Raw genomic sequence first — 7,185 nt, forward strand, 5'->3', positions numbered from 1 at the left:
ATCGGTACAGAGGGAAAGTAATTTTGTATTAAATTTTTGATTTGCATCTTAGAAATTATTAATCATGTGATTTCATAAAATAAATGTGTTTTGATGAATAGAATAAAGCAGTTATAATAAATCACTTTATGATATGTCGAAAAGTATAAGCGAGGCAGGTTATTTCGGCCGTATAATAACAGTAGTTTCTGAGATAAGAACTACAATTTTTCCTAGTTAATGAAACTTCTAATAATAATGATACGAACACTATTAATAATAATAATATGCATATTATCTCAAAAATTCTAAAAATATATATTTTTTACTTTTTTTCCCCTTCGTTTTAATAATTATTAGCGAAACCTGTAGTGCAAAGATTTTTCTCAATCCACTTATTTACTAAACTGATTTTATCGTGCTCATATTAAAAGTTCCGTAGCATCAAAGACACAGCTAACACTGAGAGAAAGTAGATTTCGATTAAATTTTGATTTTAATTTTTAAAAAAATAAATAATATGATTCTTTGTAATATACAAGGTCCGGCTATTAATTTCCAGGACTGACGTAACTGTAGGAGAAAGAAAAGCCGGAAGATGGCGCTAATGATTGCATATTGAAGAGTGTTCTCTTGCGCATGTGCAGTGCAATCGGCGCCATTCTGAAGTGAATGGTTCTCGTGGAAAAGCGCATTAAAACGGAGCTCTTAAATTCCTGTTGTCGAAGTGAAATGGAGCAAAGAATTAACATTAAATTTTGCTTCAAATTGGGCAAGACAGCTGCAGAAACCTACAAATTGTTAAAACAAGTTTACGGCAAGGAAGCATTATCTCGCTCAAGAACTTTTGAATGGTTTAAACGCTTTCGAACGCGAAAGCGTGGAAGATGATCCGCACACAGTTCGTACGCAAGCCGAAAGCAATTGAAAAAGTTCGCGTCCATGCATTGCGTTTGCCTGTGAGGCGATTCTTAGCTCAGCAAGGTGTCGTTGAGTCGCAGCATCCACCATACTCGCCAGACCTAGCACATACTTTTTCCTGTTTCTTAAGCAGAAAAATTCACTGTAACGTTACAGTTACAGAAAATTGTAACGTTACAGTTTTCGTGAAGGCTTTGACATCCTGAAATCTTGTTCCCTTCAGTGAATTTTTCTGCTTAAGAAACAGGAAAAAGTATGTGCTAGGTCTGGCGAGTATGGTGGATGCTGCGACTCAACGACACCTTGCTGAGCTAAGAATCGCCTCACAGGCAAACGCAATGCATGGACGCGAACTTTTTCAATTGCTTTCGGCTTGCGTACGAACTGTGTGCGGATCATCTTCCACGCTTTCGCGTTCGAAAGCGTTTAAACCATTCAAAAGTTCTTGAGCGAGATAATGCTTCCTTGCCGTAAACTTGTTTTAACAATTTGTAGGTTTCTGCAGCTGTCTTGCCCAATTTGAAGCAAAATTTAATGTTAATTCTTTACTCCATTTCACTTCGACAACAGGAATTTAAGAGCTCCGTTTTAATGCGCTTTTCCACGAGAATCATTCACTTCAGAATGGCGCCGATTGCACTGCACATGCGCAAGAGAACACTCTTCAATATGCAATCATTAGCGCCATCTTCCGGCTTTTCTTTCTCCTACAGTTACGTCAGTCCTGGAAATTAATAGCCGGACCTTGTATTTTGATTAATGAAAAAAATCCGTTATAATAAATCAAACTATGATATGTCGAATATTAAAAACGAGACAGGTCATTTCAGCTGTATAATAACAGTGGTTTCGGTGATAAGAGCTACAGCTTTTGACTAATAATAATAATTAAAAAATAACAGAAAATTAAACAAACTTCAACCCACATTAATGTAAGTATTTTCATACTTCTATAAAACTCAATCAAACACTGAACCATAACATCAGTATCTTGAACCACAATGCATTTCACAATTGATGTAACCTTGGAATTGGACCATGTTTCCGTTTGGTTTTAACTATAACACAATATAATTAGGTTAAAATTACAAAACAATTTGAACGATATTATGGTTGAAATCCGCCTATAAATTTCTAAAAGTTACCCCCCCCCCCCAGTTCAAAAAGTCAACAAAGACTAATCTTGTTCAATCAACTGTTAAACAGAAAAATAGCTTTCATTTTCAGAAGTTAAAGCTATATTTTTAGTTAAACTCAAAATACTAATTTTATATTGATATTGTAAACTTACACCGGGTAAGAAAATTAGTCACGTCCAATAGAAGTTATGAAAATGAATTTGGCTCACTCACTGACATGATGACTAACATGAACCAGCATGTTTATTTTTACCTACTGGATGATCATATCTTAAAATTTATGTCAAGATTTTCATGATTACTCTGCAGTTTATACCCCTATATTTCTAGGTGACCACGGAAAGTTCATCAGGCTGAAGGAATATGAAACTAGTTTTAAGAGCAAATAATCTGCAAATTCATCTAACTTGAAATGTATAGAAATTCTGTGTGATCTGTTGAAAAACTTGATAAAATCAGTCACTCATATAGTCATCAGTCATTTCCATTCAGATTAATTTGATAAATTCGAGTAATCTGATACTCAACAAGTGGTTAAGACTGTATACCACGTACTGGCAAAAACTTCGCGGACTCACTGCATAACCACTTCCAAATAATAATCAGATCCTGACGCATTATTGAATGATACTTTGCATTATTTTTCTTATATCTGACCAAAGTTTTTGTCTAGTGAGTTTATATACAGTGAGATAGTATCCTTGATATTTAATAGAATCGTTCTCTGACTCAGATCAAAAATTACGTCCTGTGGATGAATGAATGGATGTATGAATGGGTCAGCTCTACAAACGGGTGTGACGTGTTTGTGGCTGAAGACGAATTCTTGGCCATAGATGGCTCCACTGAAAAACAAAAAGCGCACCCTCTGCCTTAAATTTGCTCGGTTTCACCAAGCAGGCTTGCTAGTGTGGCAAGTAGCATTAGAAATAACAACAACAAAACGACAATATTTAATAGAGATAATATCTACATACTTCCGTTCATATATGGTATATTAATTCCCCATACTTAATTCTTTATAGAGGAAAGTGATATCCATGACTTGAAAGAAGTAAGGAAATGGCAAAATAATATTTTATTACTGTAATAGAGCTTTCAAAAAGTTAAATTCGGAATAGCTGTACTCGTTTCAATCATTATACGTTCCATTCAAACACCACCTAAATAAAATCTAGAGACTTCCAATTTGTATCACACCAGGGCGTCTGAATTCATCAAGTAGCGTGACCTAAATTTTCATTGCACGTGGCGAATTTTAAGGGTGCTACCCATCCATCAAGCTTTGGAGACAGCTATCTCTTTCGCAAATATTAATCTCTGTGTATATTGTGTCATGATTTGTCAAGACGGGGACTTTACCTTCATTTCAGGATGAAAAGGATTCAATTGAAATGTTCTCCTTTTCTGGCTACTGAATGTGGCGTATTTTACACGTATTTCAGATTTTTAAGCAAGGAAATTTGTGAAAATTAAATCTGGAATAACTTGAGAGGAGTAAAACCTATTATTTCCATTATAAAATAAACAGTGAACTAGTTTTGTTACTAGTCATATGTAAAAACGATTTCAAATAAAAATTAAGTTTAAAAAAACGATTAAATGATTTCAATAGTGGTAAATTAATATAAAAGGTTTCTTTTCAACAAAATTTAACAAAAATTCTTCATTTTAATATTATTTCTAGTTTTAAAATAAATTCCCTTTTAGAAATGCAACTCAGTTAAATATTTTTTAGTTAAATAGATTTAAACTCAGAAAAGTTTAAAGTACAATTTTAAAAAAATCTGGTTCAGACTACCGTATAAAGTAACGATAGTTTGGGTTCATCATCAGTATAATCCATTTTTATCGAAAAATATTATGCAATAATATTTATTTAATTAGAACATTTTAGTGATTTAAAGACAATTATTAATGTAAAAGTAATGACATATACGATTTTTTGATACATAACATGTTCTGTTAAAAAGTACCGTACCCTGAGTGCCGACAATTTTTACCGGAATTTGATCCGGAATTTTTTACATTGTACATCTTTTTAATAATTTCTACTGATATTTTCTGTTTTGTCAAATTTTGTACTATTGTAAATTCAGAGCTTTCTTAAAAACGTAGCCCTTTGATAACATTTAATACACAGTAATAGGTTTAACAATATGCTTCTTCAGAAAGTTTAAATAAATAACTACACATAATAATATTTTTATACCCAATATATGGTGTTATAAATATTATTTATTTGCTCTTGTTTTCAAATTGCTTTAGCTTCAGTGCTCCTCCTTTTTTTAATCAATGCATCAGGACAAGCGATGCAAACCAAATCGAACGAAATAATTTTTTTTTTAAATTTCTCTGTTAAAAACCACATGAAATACAAATCGTGATGAGGTTTTTAATTGCTAATGGTTCAAAAAATGGCTTAAATTCAAATAATGATTCAGTTTTAATTTCCATGAATCCGAAAATCACTAAGAAATGCAACAATAAGAAAAGGTACCTTTGATGAGCAAATTTTTGCTACCTTCTTGGAAGTTGTCCAGGAACAGCATCAACACTTTCAGAATGTACTGATACTATGTAATACTATGTATTACCACCTTCTCCAAAACAATTGTTCGGGCAAGTTTATCTGGATATCTTTTTGTTCTTGAATTCAGTCACAGGTGAGTAAGATTCACCATATCCAACTTTGATAGTTGAACAGCAACTGAGCATAGGATAGAAATTGCAGATATTTTTTCCCCACTGGTTGCAGTTAATTTTAATATACAGTTATACATTTAATATACAGTTATACACTTAATATACATTAATACAAAATCAATTTTTTCTCCTAAAGGAATTTATAGAAGGTTTCGTATTTACATCCTGTGAGAATTTTTCCGTTTTAGTATTGAGAATGGTATAACTTTCCACCTTATACATATAAAATAAAAATTGAAAAAAAAAATTATAATTGAAGAAGGGAGAACAGAAGGTAAAAAAAGAGAAACGTAAATATTCTAAACAATGAAATATTGCTTCAATTATTTTTTATTTATTTTTTACTTTTATTTATTTTAAATCAAGTCAATAGGACTAACATTTTAGAGTTTTCAGAGTTATTAAATATAAAAGATGCAGTTCTGAGTCGATAATTATTTATGGATTTGGCATTATAGTCTAAGAAAGTGAGGTATTGTCTCAAATGTATAGTTTATGCTGAATAGAATGAAACTAAAGCAGACGTAATTGGACAAATAATTCAAAAGTTACAAAATTTATTAAATATAAAAATGCAATTTTTGTTCTTAAACTTATTTGCACGATGAATATTGCTAAAGAGCGAAGTGAGAAAACGTTGTTTATGAATTTGTTAACACTAAATCCAATATGATGAAAATTAAGTCATAAGAACAAATATTTTTCATGTTAAGTTGGGTTTTGATGCGTATAAGTTTTTAAGTCAAAAGATATAATATCTATACATAAAACGTACTTCATTATTTCTAAACTTTCAATTTTAAACATACAAATTTTCTAGACTTAATAGCAAAAATTAATAATTTACTATCTAAAATTTTAATTTGCTTAATATTAGATTTCGCATTAAAAAATCAAGGGAAACAATGCCTTACTTCTTTAAATAACAATGTCGGACGCGTAAATAAATATAATTAAAATTGCATTTTATAAACACAAAACCCTTTTAACTCTTAACATATAACATTTAATCTATTAATATTATCCCTTCCGATTTAACGCAAAACTTAAGTTATCGTTTCTCTATATAGTAGTTTACGATAAGCAAATGCTAAATACTAAGTATTAGTACAAAGTTTTATTATAAAGTTTCTTTTAAAGTATCAGTACAAAATTAAGCATAAAATCTTTTACATTTTAACTTAAAGGACTAATTGACTTTGTTTTAATTTTTTTTAATTCAAAGATTAAAAAAATAGATAGGTGAAAATAACTCAACTGTCTAAATAACAATTCCAGATGAGTGAACAGGTGTAACTGTAAAACTGTACTTTTTATGAGTAAAAACTAAATAATTTTTACACGGAGGGAAAAAAATCTTTGTAAAAATATTATGCTGCGTGGTGACTTTATTTCTAGTAAGGAAACTGAACAATAATTATTGTTAATAAAAGCACTCTTTCAAAAATCCACACTATTCTTAATTTTTTTTCTAATTTCTCCTTTTAAAACTCAGGTTTAAGGGAAAAAATATTTCTAATATTTCTCCCCACCACAAAACTAATGAGTTATAATCAAATTTTAACTAATTAACTGACTAAGACAAATACCGCTAAGTTTAGTAGCTGTGAGTTACTAAAACATCATAATCTGCACATAAAATTACGGGAATAAATTTCCTGTTTAATTTTCTTGCATGGTCTGACATGATTCTTTATTTACTACCACTTGGTTTAGTACGTCCAGTTATAATCAAACGTGCTCTGTAAGAAATTCTACATCGACTTAAGGTATAAATTACCGGAATGGTCTTTACCCACACTGGTGACCTGCGGACGTGATATGATCACTACTACTTCGGTGGATGGCCCACATTGAACAGTTGGCTTGCTATTAGTAACTGCGCCATCGCCCTTCTCGCGCTGTCTGTTACTTCTTAGTCTCATTTATTCACAACGGGATCCTACACACTCGACTGCTAATAGCAACACAGGAGTGACCACGCACACAATCATGAACTTAATACAGCTCTCATGGCTAAAGCTCAAATCCCGGTATCCTTAATCCAGCTCTCCCGGTCCTTCACAAATGCAGCAACTAGTGCTATCCGTTCATCGAATTCTATCCCTGATAAAATTCTGGTGGGGAAGTATTGTGGCGTAACTACCACTATAATTATTAAACATCAATTCACTACTATATAAGACATGCTAACTTGATTCAATCTTGAGGTACCTTTTGATAGATGAAGGTTGGCATTGTCTAATGGCCTTTCTCCACAAAGTTAATTCTTACCATGCAAACAATGCGGGAAAGTTTTGATTTATTAATTCAAAAAAGAAATTAAGTACTTTTTAAACTTTAAATTTAAAGGCACCTTTAAAATCAGCTTTTATTCTTTCAAATTTGCGCTTCAGTTTTGCTATTTTTTCTCAGTACTTTTTAAAAAAAATCTAGGCAA

Source organism: Parasteatoda tepidariorum, chromosome 1, assembly GCF_982258835.1.
Source record: "Parasteatoda tepidariorum strain Cologne lab strain chromosome 1, Ptep-v5.0, whole genome shotgun sequence".
Classification (NCBI taxonomy): Eukaryota; Metazoa; Arthropoda; class Arachnida; order Araneae; family Theridiidae; genus Parasteatoda; species Parasteatoda tepidariorum.